The sequence below is a fragment of the Desmodus rotundus genome, chromosome 5 (genome assembly GCF_022682495.2).
Source record: "Desmodus rotundus isolate HL8 chromosome 5, HLdesRot8A.1, whole genome shotgun sequence".
In the NCBI taxonomy this organism is placed as follows: Eukaryota; Metazoa; Chordata; class Mammalia; order Chiroptera; family Phyllostomidae; genus Desmodus; species Desmodus rotundus.
Window position 1 is genome coordinate 24,590,370 of NC_071391.1, and position 14,930 is coordinate 24,605,299.

The following is a 14,930-nucleotide window of genomic DNA, read 5'->3' on the forward strand; positions in this document are numbered from 1 at the left end:
TTCATAACTCACATCAGGCCTTGAAGGGGATGCCTCTATAAATTTTACAAGCCGTATCAAGTTTTAATGCACCTATTCTGATAAGTATTTTTAGAAGATCAACTTCTACTGAACTTCATATCCGTATGGATGTGTGTATATAAATAGTGTGTGTAAAAAGATGTATATTTTTCTCACCCTCTGTATCGTACAGGAAAGAAAACTTTCTTCACCTACTTGTAAATAGAAGACTGTTCATAGCAAGGCCAATTATTTAGACTGTGGAACACTCTGAATTTAGAAAAACCTACTTCCATAAAAGAAATCTGTGTAGATTATTTAAAAATTTAGTCCTAAAATTTATCATTCAAAATGACTGGATTTTTCATGGGCAGCTTTTGAAGAATTACCAGCACTGATTAAATTAGCTATAAATTATCTACAAATTCCTAATAAGACGTCCTATTCAAGGGCAGTGTTAGCCACAGGGATTTTGTATTCTAGTGAAATCCTGTGTACGTTCTTTAGTTTTTAGTTTATAGAATAGCCTGTTGGGGAAAAAATGGAATATATACTGAGTGCATGTCTTATATCCCCAACCAGATGGTAAGTACCTGGGGGGCGGAGACCCTTGTTTTTATTTCCTCGGGACAGGGCTGTGTCCACAAGGACTCGGATGATGCCCAGCAGTGTTCGGCCACCTTTCATTCTCGTGCTGGACCACAAGCCAAACTTACAACCGTGCCACAGGAGTGGAGGATCTGCTTTATAGAGTTTCAATCAGTCTGCTGTGCAGGAGCTGAAATCTCAGAATCAAAGAAATGGAGCTATAGTTGGAGTTACAGTCCTTTCTGCTTTTCAGAGGAAAGAAACACTTCTCCAAATTGTGCAAATGAAATAAATGTCATGGTGTAAACCAGGCCTCTTATATTCTTGAAATATATCTTTGGTGACTATATATTTTGGTTTCAAATGCCAAGTTTAAAGAAAAATTCATAAATTATGTGAAACTTTATACAAATTAATTGACAACATGCAAAACCTCAATAGATTACAGTAAAAAAATTCTCAAACTGTTCTGGTTCTTATACCCTTTGAGGGTCTTTTGAAAAGCCATAAACTCACAAAATGGACCTACAGAAAAATGTTACTTTCATAGCATTCCATGGGACTCACAGGCCTACCTGAAAAATATCTGTAAACTCCAAGAAATCCTGATATAGAAGAAGATATTTCTGAGTGCCATGACCTTTAAGGTTCGGGGGACGTAAGGTCTGTACCTCTCAAAGGAAGATTTCAAAATACATGTCAGCTGGAACAGGCTCTAACGTCCACTGTGGTAATATGTCATGTTGTACATTCAAAACCAATAAACCATGAAGATTTCTTATTATCTTTGAGGTGTGATTTTGCATCTGTGAATCTTAAGTGAAAAAAAGAGACAGAAATATAAACTTCAAAGTGTTGTTAACTTTGGGCACTTCTTGGAAAAAGCACTTATTACCTGGAATAAAAAAGCTAATTAAGTTGACATTTCTTACTATCACAAAGCCATTTTGCTGGCCACTCTTCCAAGCAGGGGGGATACATGCTGCTTCCCCTTTGTCTGTTAGGAGAATAGAGGGCAACACTGGCCGCCCAGCAGTTCAGCGGAATAGTTGCCGCAGACGGCGGAGCCTGCTTGGGAATCGGTGGCTCCCTGGTCTTGGGAATCAGACTACCTTGGGTTGGAGCCCCTGCTGTCTCCACTACTGTACTTCAGTGCACTTATCTTTTATAGAAAATGGAAGTGTTTCCACATGTGCAGATAATTTTCTGATCATTTTATTCCAAGTCATGTTATAACTATACTTCAGTTAATTTAGTCAGTGCTTACTGTACTCTCAGTCAGAAATTATGTTAAAATGCCTTTTAACTCCCTGTAAGGTATTGTTTAGAAACCTCCTTCAAATTCTTACATTTTTATATGAAAAAATATATCGGATTATAATTTAATGGCATTGTCCTTGGCTAGAGATCTTATATTAGAAAGGACACTAAGCTGGACCAAAGACACCCTCCAAGGCTCTGCTTTGTTCCCAGAGCCCAGCACGGCGCCAGGAACACAGTAGGTGCTCATTAAATATTTGTTAAATGTCAAATGAGAATCTGCATTTCAGCCCTGGCTGTGCTTCAACTACCCGTGGGACAGATCGACTTTCTCACCTGTGAAATGAGAAGAACAATATTTCCTTCTACCCACCCCACCAAAAACCAAAAAAAAAAAAAAAATGTTGTTTTTTATGCATTAGATGAGATAAAACATGAAAAATTATTTTTCTTTCTCTTATGAAAAAAAGAAAGTCTTCAAATTAGGCATAGGATCTCATGCAGAGATATAAAAGAAGTCAGTACCATTATATTGTTGTAAGGGAAAGAAAGAGATCAGAGGCTTATAATTCAAAATAAGATAATCTTATTTTACAGAATTTTAATGCTACCTTAAAACTAGAGGGACCAGCACACCCTAGGTTTTCGTGCATCAAAATTATGAGCTTTCTCTCATTCGTGCGTGCAACCTACGTCAGCGCTGCCTTGTGGCCAGTAGGGGAGGGGTTGTGACGCCCGTGGAAGTGCGGAGAAGGCAACTTCTGACCCTCCTCAGGCAAGGGGGAGGCAAGTGCTGTACCTGAAAGTTAGCAAAAATTATTTTAAGGGTGCTGATAACATGTGTTTTGGGGATTACCAATGCCTGCAGTCGATAAAAGGGGAAGCCAACAAAGAGGCAGGAAAGCCACCAGAGACAAACGCTATGAAGGAAGGAACACTGGGTAAAAGGATAGAAAAGGACTACACAAATTGATATTCAAATGCACATAGTTGTTGAAAAATATGTTTGAGTGAATAAGTGAATGGTGATATAAGAAATAACATTTGCAGAGAAAAAATAACTGTAATCGTCTACTTTGGAAGCACTCCTTTGTTGGGTATGGGGAAGAGAGCCGTGGAGTTGGAGTTAGTAACTAAGGGATTCTCTCCGCTGTGCTCATCAGGCTGTGTGAGCTTGGGAAATTCACTCGTAAGTATCTGATTCATCAGAAGACTCTCAGGTTTTTGATACACTGGATTCTGACAGAGGCAGAGTACAACGAACTTTGAGATGACTTCAGAAAGGTTATTGAGTTTATATTTCTCTCTCTTGGGGCTTCAGGAAAATGTCATTGTTCTTGTCACTGCTGCCACCTCCACTGTGACCCCTGGGGTTTTCCGGAGAGGGAGTGCTGCCCAGTAGGTAGGAGCACAGGTGCTGGACACCAGGAATGTTGGCTAGGCTGTTGCTCGCTATGTATCAGGCACCTTGCTAGTTCTTTTCATTCATTAATCTGTTCAGTCCTCACAAGTATCGTTAGCTCCCTGTTGCAGATCTGGAAACGGAGGCACTGCTGCTCCGTAACCAGCCTGCAGTCGCACAGCGAAGATGAGTCTGGGCGAAGCCTGGCGCCGAAAGCGTGGTCTGTCAACCCCCGCACTGAGTGTTGTCTCTTTGTTCGTGCGAGGAGTATTTCTATATTGAGCACCTACTATGCGCTAAGTACTTGTTTGATCAAGTTCAGTTTGACATTAAGCGGATAACCCTTTTTTTGTGTCGAGAAAAAACTGGGGACAGAAGAGGGGGGTGGGAAGGAAAAGGTGAGTACAAAGAATACCCTATTTGTTCCTTTGGTTGAACTCGGCAGAAACAACATTTTTTTCTTTCTTGCTTCCACTCTCTGAGCTTCTGGAATCTCTCTGCTCTCTGTTTGAACTTGAGAAAATATAAAACTTATATTTTCTCTGTTCCCGGAGCTTACAGAATCCCAAAGCATTTGGTTTAAATTAAATCCGTTGACCGAGGCATTATAATTCGGCTTCCACACAGATGATCCCATCACCCGTCGCCTTATCTAACCTAGCCGCTTATTACAGTAACAGAGTACACTAGGCTGGGGCAGGGCCAGGGCCGGGGCCAGAAGGTCACTCAGGTTTAGCAGCCACCTATAAGCAGCAGGGTGGTGCCCTTTCAGAATCAAAAGGAGTAAATTCATAAAACCCAATCAGGAGCATGTGTGTGCATAAGCTTTATTTCCCCCCCTGAATCTAAATTATCGTGATTTTAATAGCTTCAGTAATTAGACAAGTATGCAGTCAACCCCATTATGTCCCTGTGTAATATCACACTCCCCAGGGCCCACCTTTCCTGCTTGCTGGGTCCCCGCATGGGCCCCCGCCCCTTTATTTTCTACCGCAGGAAAGCAGTTTTCTTTTCAAAGAGCTCACTGTTCACATTGTTTTTGTTCCCTCGGTCTGGAGGTCGGATTTGCTTTCTCAGGGGTTTCACTGTTGCATTGCCCATTGTGTAGGTAAAGGACAGAGCGGGGTCTGGCCGTTCCCGTGCGGCCTCCACGGTGCTCAGGGGGCACTCCGGGTGGCTCAGGGGAAGCCACAGCGATTGAGAAGGCACCCAGCACCACGACGGACACAGAATGGACACTTCAAAACTGTTTACAACTGAGTCTCTCTAACAAACTCTTCACTGTTCCATTATTGCCCTTAAAAGAAACAAACAAACAAAATGCAACATTCACTATTTTCAATCATGGGCTTTTTTTTTTTTTGGTAGAAAATTGCCTTTCTTTCTGCCTCTCTGATTGCTTCTCATTACTTTTTCTCTCCTGTTCTGTAACTTTCTGTTTGCTATAGTAATATTTCACTGTATCAGCATGGATCATCTCCCTGCAGGTGCTGGGGGCTGATTCTGGTAGACACATTGGACATGTTGGATTTTTCTTATTGTTGTTTCCTCTAGAGCTACAAAAAAGAAAGTCTCTCGGTGACTTGAAATTAAGGACAGGACGTGCCGTATTACTAAAATAATGTAGTTTAATCAAGATGTTGACATTTTCCATGCGCGTGCACGCATTTTCCCAGGGACTGTCCGGCTGCCGCTTTCGTCGCCATTTGTCTTTATGAACATGTCCCAAAGAAGAACGTCTAGAGTTCCGTGCCCTGAGGTCACCTTTTCCTATCTAGCATCCCCCTCAAAGGAAAAGAAATGAAAAGAAAAATCTGAATTAACTATCTTTCCTTCCCACGGATCTGAAAGTTGTTTCCTGAAGGCAATTCTAGAACGCTATAAATTTTGTCTCCAAACTCTTAGAAAAGGAAAAAAAATAGCATAAAATCAAAATCTTGTAATTGACTTCATTGTAATTGGCAAACTGATACTCTCTTTTCCCTCCAGAGTGGGTATGAGACAGACAGAAATAGTTGTGTGGGTCACAGTAAGAGACTTGAAAGTCAGGTATATTTTCGAAAACTCCATCTAACATCTTTTCTACAGACAGATAAAAGGATAATGAGCTGAGGTATTTCTCATGGAGTCTCACAATTTACAACTTAAATAAATCTTTTAAAAGAGCCGTGTGTTTTGGGCTCTAATGGCTAAAAATGTTAAACTAAATATTTTGCTTGAGCCAGGAAAGACAGAGGGGGCACGTGAGCCCATCAGAATGTGAGAGAGCCGCCCCTGCCTGGCCGTTTCCTCTAGAAGAGAATGGCTAATTCATCCACGACACATCCTTGTCACTCCTGGGGAGGAGCCCAACCGTTCAGCATCTTGCTTCTGGTCAAGATTGATTCCAGATGTGGGAGGTAAATGCTAGAAAGGGTTTGGAAATGGAGTGGAAATGAAAAATCCCTCAGGCCATTTGAGTGTTGATGACAGATGAGGTAGGTATTTTCAGGTAACTAATGAACTTGCTGGGAACTTGGAGAGCATTCAGGCCTGCAGATATTTCACAGGCAGGAAAGGCCCAGCTGGGAGAGCAGGGCTGCCCCAGCGCACCACGAGCAGGGGGACGGTGCAGTCCTGGTGGGAACACGTGAGTATCAAAAGCGGAGGCAGGGCTCCTCTGTACATGAGCTGAATGTTAGTGTTTTCCTAAAGATGATTTGTAAATACATTTTTACGCTTTTTATCTATTATTTGATTTATGGTGGTTATTTTATTACTGGAAGAAACATTGAACCACTGTTTACTGTGTGTATATCAGGGAGGCAAAATAGGCAGAATGTTAGAGTAATTGCAAGCACAGATCTTGAAGTAATGCAAACTTGGGTTTAAATATTGACTCTGCTACTTCCTAACTTGACTTTAAATAGGTTATTCTAAGCCACAGCTTCCTTATCTTTAACATGGGTATAATATTAGTGTTTATTTTAGAAGCATTGTTTTAAGAATCTTTATATACATATAAATGAGGTGATATATATATATAAAGCATGCAGCCTAATAATTGATGCTCAGTAAGTGTGAAGCTACCATAATAATTATTGTTATTCTAGGTTGGGAGGTTGGACCAGCAGGCAATACATAAACCCAGCATGGAAAATTACGTTCTAGCAGTAGAGATGTTGATTCATAAGCCCTTTATATTATTAATAGATGCTTGCTATTTTCTATTTTAATATTGATTTTTCAGTTAGAGTTCTTAGTTGCAAGCAACGGAAATTTACTATTGACAACATTAGCAACCGGGAGGCTGCTGGAAGGCTAACAGGAGGCCCTTAGAACTGAAGGGATGCCAGAGGACAAACCTGGGAAATAGGAAGCCAAGGCAGCAGAAGGCAGGCAGAAGACTGAGAGATGCAGTGGCCTCTGGTACCCAGGACAGCCAAGCAGGTGACTAATTCCATTATTCCCTTTCCAGGGGTGTCCAAGCCACATGCAGCCCAGGATGGCTATGAATGTGGCCCAACATGAAATCGTAAATTTACTTAAAACATTATGAGATTTTTTTTTTACGATTACATGTCACAATGTATTTAATGTATGGCCCAAGACAGCTCTTCTTCCAGTGTGGTGCAGAGACACCAAAAGGCTGGACACTCCTGCTAGACCCAGGTCACTAGTTCAAAATTCCAAGTCTCAGGAGAGGATATCATGTCTGTTTGGCCAAGCTCAGGTTACATGCCTAATCCCTGACTTTACGGTGGAAGCAGGGAGAGGAAGAATCTGTACATCAGTCAGTCCCTGCAATTGCACTCCTATCTCAATCACAGATGGTGAGGAAATTGGAATGGTATAAAGAAGGAAAACGTGTGCTGGTAGCCAAGACCCATAAACGTCTATTATTACTGATCCAACCTTCTATAATGCATCCCATGGCATTTTCACATGTTTTAAGCCACATGCTCATGGATATAATGTTCATGTTGCTCAAGCCACATTTCCAGGTTCTGGGGGCTGGAGAAGACTTAAAGATGATCACTAGCTTGTCTTGAGTGAACATGCGAGAGAAAGCAGTGCCCGGGCTCCATCTGCAACCTCTCCTTCTCCAAGACTCACCAGGTAGATTGCTGAGCAGGCGTAATGCTCTGCGAAGAGAGACCAGTCTTCGTGCAACGCCCCCCCCCCCCCCCCCCGCCACACACACACTCTCTCTCTCTCTGAAAAAAATTAAAGCTTGAATTGCCACATACATTCCTCATGTTATTCACTACACAGGGGTATCCAGATGAGACGGCACACGGGGGCTGAAATTCAGTCTTCAGTCTTCTCACCACACCTCTCTCTGCCTAGAGGAAGATCCTTTTTCTTCAAATCTTCACGAAGACACTGCCATTGTGCTGACCCCTGCAACCAGGCTGTTGCATCAGCCTGCGGAGGACACAATTTTCTGATTTGCACAAAGGTGCTTCAGGGACTAGTGGTGGTCATTGCTCAATCCCATAGCATCCAGGAGGAAGGGAGGGGAGAAGGGAAACAGACATGACTGCCCCCGTCCGTCTCTTGCTACTACTACTTCTTTCTTATATTTCTCTTCTGTATCTTAGAATGAGAGAATCTCAGGATCGAAGGAGACTTGGACAACCTCCTAACAGAGAGACGTATCCAGTGCTTGTAAGTACCCCTCTCCCTCCAGCACCACATCCATGTCATAAACAACTACAGAAACAACTGGTCACCCAGGTTTAGGTACCTCCACAGACAGGAAATTTGCCCCCTTTCCTGACAGCCCACTCAAAAGGAGACTCTTCCTTATGTTGACCCAAAATATACACACTTATAACTTCTATTCACCATGATTAGTTCTATGTCAGGACTCACAGGGAACAAGCCTAACCCTCCTTCCACATAACAAGTCTTTCAATAATTCCGGTCCAAAGCAATGCTTCTCCAAAGCTCTAATTTTCTCACTTAGACCTCAGACAACACCATTGCTCTGTATATCTGATCAAAAATTATTTGAATTCTCTCTCATTTGTCCTATCATAGCCCTCCTGCAATGTTATCCAGAATTGAATGCAATAGCCAAGCATCATTCAAATGAAGCTCACTATAGTGCTCAATGTTAATAATCATAAAGTCAAAATAATAACAGCTAACTGAGCTAAATTTAAAACTTACTGTAAGCCAGACATTGTGATAAGTGCTTTGCTTATGATGTTTAATCCTTACAAGAATTCTGTCCGAGATTCTGTTGCTATTCCCTTTTACAGATGGGGAAATTGAGGTTCTGAGAGGTGGTCACTCAGCCAAGATTTCCACCACTAGTCAGCGGTAGTACAGGGATTCGAACCAAGTGTCCCGGACAGCAGAGCTCACGCTCTGTCCGCTTCACTTTACTTCTCTTAACATAAAACCCCATTAGCACTTTTTCTTTTTGCCATTCTTCCTCACCTGTTCTCGCCGAGATTTCACCAACCTTTAACAACCTGTCTGATGACCTGCCGCACTAGGTCTCTCCTGGCTGGTGCATTTTACCTGCAGGAAGCATTATTTATAGAGATTATACTGTTGGATCCCAAGACTAAGAGAATATCACAGGTAGGAGAAGGCCATGGGGAACTAGGAAGTGTTTTGCCTACACTTTTATTAACTCTTTTTTACTCAAAGCATCAGGTCCCTCTTTAGATGTAGATTTTGGGGGAGTTTTGATGTTGTTTTCTGCAGAGTGAATCAAGGAGCCAAAGATGAGCTGAGGGTCATTATTGCTTCAATCAAGGTGACAGACAGCAAGAAGGTCTGGCCAACCTCCCTAACCTCTCTCTCTTCGCATGTAATATTAGGGAGTTAGCTGGAGTAGGCCGAGCCCTGAATTTTCAGTTTGGTGGACAGCAGTCCTCTCCATTGTCCCAAGCCCTTTTAACTGCTTGATGTCTGGGCCCTATGGAAATAGTTCAAGCACTCCCTAAGAGGTGAGCAACCCTCAGCCAACCCCAGGTGAGTACAAAGAATTCTTCCAAAGCCCCCTGACAAGAAGGTGGTAAAATTTATCTGATCTTTAGTCAAAGTAAAGACAAAACTGCCTCCCTAGCCATCAGAGAGATGCAAATTAAAACCACAATGAGATGCCACTTCACACCGGTCACAATGGTCATCCTAACCAAATAAAAAAACAAACAAGTGCTGGAGAGGATGTGGAGAAAAGGGAACCCTAGTGTACTGTTGGTGGGAATGCAGACTGGTGCAGCCACTATGGAAAACAGCATGGAATTCCTCAGAGAACTATAAATGGAAATGCCTTTTGACCCAGCAATTCCACTGCTGGGACTACACCCTAAGGATCCTGAAACACCAAGTCAAAAGAACCTATGCACCCCAATGTTCATAGCAGCACAATTTACAGTAGCCACATGCTGGAAGCAGCCTAAGTGCCCATCAGCAAATGAGTGGATCAAAAAACTATGGTACATTTACACAATGGAATACTATGCAGCAGAAAGAAGGAAGGAGCTCCTACCCTTCTCAACAGCATGGATGGAACTGGAGAGCTTTATGCTAAGTGAAATAAGCCGATGGTGAGGGACAAATACCATATAATCTCACCTTTAACTGGAACATAATCAACAAAACAAGTGAACAAAATATAACCAGAGACATTGAAAGTAAGAGCAAACTGTCAGCAACCAGGGGGTAGGTAGGAGGGAATAATGGGGGGAAAAGGGGAAGGGTTGTCAGGAACATGTATAAAGGACACATGGACAAAACCAAAGGAGGGGAGGATCAAGGGTGGGAGGTAGGGATCCCTGGGGTGGGAGGCAGTAGTGGGGGGAAATGGAGACAACTGTACTTGAACACAATAAAAAAAATGTGAAAAAAGTATAGTAATTCATGTGAAAAAAAAGATAAAACTGTCTCAACCAGTTCATTGACATAGATGCAACAAAGTCCCCGAGAGTCCTAAAATTCTGAAAAATCAATGAGCTCAAATCATCTTAGCAGAGTTCTCTTTGGCTTTTAGTACCAGAACGATCAGTTCTACTAGGGCTGTACCAGAAAAGATGGCTGAAGCCGTGACTGTAAAATTAATGCTAACTGTAAAGTTAAATGGCAAAATCCAGAATGTTCTGAAATAGTATCTCTCTGCTGCTTCAGGTTCCTCTCCAGTTTTGCTCATTATTCTATCGCAGTCCCTAGCTTATATAATCAATACATGTTCTTTGAACATCAGCCCTCCCCCAATGAACATAGAGGTGCTTAAAGATACCTAATCCTGTAAGAGGTTGTGAAACATACTGTATCTTTAAGATTATCTACTTTGAAATCTGAAGTTGGGTTTCTCTATTTGCTCTAAATCTTAACCACCTTAGATAAAACAGGCTACTTTCATTTAGCATCAGCTTTCCTTCTCTTACCACCAACAATAACTCAAGATCAACCCTTTGATGCAGGTATTTTCTGATACTCTCCCAATTAAAGCTGGACCTATACTGAAGATAGACGATAGATAGATGATAGATAGATGGATAGGCAGATATCTTTTTAAATCTGTAGATTTTACTAGCTAAGAAGGTTTGTTGCTCAGACTTCAAACTCTAGGAAGAAAATGCTAGCTTATTACTCATAAAGGAATAGTTTTACACTTTATATACACTTCAGTCCACTAGGGGGCCTCTCAGCACACAGAAAACTGGATCTATGCATTGGAGAAGAATCTGCTATACCGTCTTAAAAATAGGGTTTAGATTGCATTGAACTATCCGGTTGTAATATTGTTGAAACCCTCAGCATCTGGGAGCCAGAAGATTCAGTGGTGAAGGAGCTATGTTTCTGTGTTAGTTAAGAAATATTCTAGTGGAACCCGCTGCCCTTTCCGCTGGGTTAACATTCTGAAATTGCACCCAAGGGTGGAAAAGTTGGTATGAAAGCACTCCTATCAGGTAACTCCCATTGCTGTGAGATGTGATTCAAAGATATATTAATAAACAATTAACAGACTCCCTGGCGTCATTTAGGCCAGACTTATAAACACAATAAGGCCCTCTCCTGTATTCAGCTTCTCTGGGCTCAGGAAACATCCCTTTGGGTGAGAAAGGAATGTTCCCAGCACAATACCTCCTCAAGTGGAGGCACATAGATGAATGTGAACTTCCCAGTGATGGCCTTCATCCAATTTGGATAACTAGCCATTTGGCCAAGAAGATATTTTTAAGACTTCCTGCCATCTTTCAAACATAATAAAAGAATCTTTAACTTAATAGTTATATGCTTTATGAAATACTGCATTTTTCCCCATACAATGCGTACCTTTTTGCCCAAATTTTTGAGGGGGAAAATAAGGATGCCCATTATACAGAGGCAGTTCTAATTCCATATCTATATAAATGTTTTTAATTCTTTTATTTATGCTTATGCATTGAAAGTGTAACTCTAGAAAGTAATAACGATATCCATATGCAAAATAATATCCTGGAATACGATAGTTTTGTTTCTAAATATAAATAAATAATCGAATTAAAAAATTAAAAGATTTCTTTTCCTGAAAGTTTGGGCCAAAAGTGTGGGTGCACATTTTGCATGGCAAAATACGTTAATATTTTATTTTCACCTGAGAAAATTTCAGTTCTTCAAAAATTTTACCCAAAGATCCTAGAATTTATAAATTCTTCGTTGACGTCCCTTGTGTCTGCCATCATATTCCCCCCCCACCCCCCCCGTACAGGCCTATAACCACCTGTGGTTTAATACTTGTCTCTCCCACCAGACTGTAAGCTCAGTGAGGACAGAGCACCTGACTCTTTCGTCACCACTACATCCCAGGGGGATCATAAGAAGGCCTGGAACTGAAAAAATATTCTTTGAATAAACAAATACATCTCTGGGAAGAAAGGAGTGTGTTGCCCTCTAAACCGAAAAGCTGTAAAGTGTTTGCAAGGGCCGCCCTATGACATCCTATTCCCAGGCCCTCCTCTTCCCCCTGCATTCCCACAGATCCTGGTCTGCATCCATGAGGGTGATTCTGGTCTTTTCGGTTAAATCACCACTGGAAGCAAATAGCGTGCAAAGGCTCCTATCCAGAAACAACTTTTGGTGGTTCGAGCATAATTGAATGCATTAAATTAAATTAACATTTATTGACCACCGGTAGATATGAACAACTGAACTTTTTCATGCAACATTGGTATTCAACCCTCACCAAGGTGTCCCCATCGAAATAGCTTCTCATCTTTCTTTAATTAGATACAGATGGATATGCAGGAAACAGTATACACTGTAGAACAAAATAATTTTTGTCACAGAACACAACCTTGCAAACAGGACTGGAGCTTTCAGCTGCTTCTGGCAAGGAAATTTATAAATGAGTTTTTGTAGCAGAGGTCGTGAGCCTAGGCTCTGGCGTTGTAATCCCCGCTCCACCACTTCCTGACTTGAGACTTTGAGTATTTTACTTAACATCTCATGAAGCTATATTTTTAAATATCATCTATTTTATAGGGTTGTTGGGAGGATTTAATGAACTGATGTGCATGAATTCTTAGCACAGTGGCTGGCCCATAGCAAGAGATCAATAAACATTATTATTATTATTATTAATATGAATAGTTTTTCTTAGAAACCCTTTGTATCAGTGACAGCCAAAATGAATATTCCATAGGTTCCCTCATACATCTTTAGGTTCTGTTAGATTCTGCCGTTGTGGCTGTAAATAATTATAAATGAGCCCCTGGCGTACCTCAGCTTCATGGATTGAAATCAGGAGCCAGTGAATGATGATCCACCTTCTTTTTCCTTCTTGGACTAGGTTTTCTTCTCTATTATTTCCAAGTTTAGGTGTCTAGTCACTACCCCACCACCCACCCCCACCTCCGCCTCCATTTATCTATTCATCTACCTGTCCACACAATAGGTATTTGTCACTGAGCCCTGGGGGTTGTTCATCCAGGATTCAGCCTCAGCCAGTTTGCAGTCTGGAGGCAAAAATGAAACATGTGCACACAGTTAACTATAAGAAGAGTCACATGTGTATAGGCCAGAGGGGACGGCCATCACGCAGGACAGTTCCAAGCAAGGAGAGAAGCACTGCTATTCCAGTACCCACACTGTAAGCCCAGACAGACAGGGAGATGCTGGTGAAGATACAAAAACAAAAAAGGAAAGCCGATATTTTTGGTGCTTAAGGAATTTGGAAACTTGGAGGGAGACAAAACCAAAACTATGAGCGAGTTCAGGCTGTCTCCCAGCACTGGCACCACATCTGGCCCTTAGCAGACCCTCAGTTGAAGATAGAAATACCCCAAAGGGCATCTGTAAAACAACATCATCCTTTTGCCTGATAAAGATCCTTCACATGGAGAAAATGAGGCAGCACTTCCTGCCTTACCACCGGGAGCAGGCCAGGCCTGGAGAGGCAGGCACAGGGTGCTTTCTGGTCCCTGAAACCCTTGCCTTTTTATATTGGTTTGCCAGAGCTGCCATGCCCAAGTGCCACACACTGGCTGCTTCAGACAACAGAAGCTGACTGTCTCACAGGTCTAGGTGCTGGAAGTCCACAATCAAGGCTTCGACAGGGTTGGTTTCTTCTGAGGGTTGTGAAGGGGTGGGTTCTGTTTTCAAGAGAAGGGTGAACTTCAGCAGCGATACAGAGTAGGGAGATGGGCACGAGAACTGGGGTGTGATTGAGTTAGAGACGTACTTTTCAAACTTTATAAAACCATAGAATCCTTCTCGAAGTGAGATTCTATGCAGACCAACGAAACATTGAAAGCAGAACTGCTCTGGTCTAACGTCCCGGCTGCTTTAGAGACCCACGGAGCACAGACAAGCAAACCCTCGGCCGGCTGGCGATTACAGCAATGGGAAGTCAGCCTGGAAAGGCAGGGTGTGGTCAGCTTCGGGTGCGGCCATGGCCTCGGGGGCTTTCTGAGCAGAGAAGTGACCGGACCAGACTCCTTTGGTGATGATGATACAGGGGATGGCTTGGAAGAGAAAGAACTTTGTCTTGAAGCAATATAGGTTTATAAAACTTTAATAAGAAAATTACATATCATTGTGTATCCAAAGAGCCCTGAAAAGTGACCAAATCCCCTGCCTTGGTTTTTCTGAGGCTCTCTGTGGCACCCTCAGTGGCTGAGGAACCACTCCAAGCTGCATTAGAATACAGATTTTGTATTTCGTGCAAAATCAACCTTGATTTATCTAGATTGGTAGCAGTGTGATTGAAAGCATGGGATTTAGACTCGCCCAGGCCTGCGTTTGAATTCCATCTTCCACCAAATTTCCTTATACCTGAGTGTCGATGGTCTTATGTGCAAAATAGAGACAGTTATATAAACCTCACATGACAATTGAGGGAATTAAGTGAGGCCATGTATATAAAGTATTGAGCTCAATGCTTGGCAATAGTTAGCATTCACAGTGTGATTCTTCTCCAAGTTACCAGCCACACTAAGGAGATGTGGGGGTGCTAGGTGCACGCAGCAGAGTTAATTACAACAAGAAAGCCGCTGGGTTTCCCTGAGCTGGTCCCATCCTTGCTTTGCTTGAGCTGAGCTTCTGCTGGCCAAGGCTCACGGCTGGGGGCCCATCCACGGATCTCCACTTCATCCCCACCCTCCTTTCCTGGAGACCACTCAGGCTTCTCTTGCCCACATGCTGGTGGTCTACACAGCTCATTTAGTGGGTTGAGTCTACAGAAGGATTCCTAGGC

The 14,930-nt window shown here is 42.3% G+C and overlaps 1 long non-coding RNA gene across 1 annotated transcript; it reads left to right on the forward strand.

Moving 5' to 3' along the window:
* Window positions 1-7,463: 7,463 nt before the first annotated feature.
* LOC123479581 (uncharacterized) lies at window positions 7,464-9,435 on the forward strand. Its single transcript, XR_006655234.3, has 3 exons — window positions 7,464-7,691; window positions 7,834-7,900; window positions 8,954-9,435. It is a non-coding gene; the product is annotated as an uncharacterized lncRNA (long non-coding RNA).
* The last annotated feature ends 5,495 nt before the right edge of the window (window positions 9,436-14,930 follow it).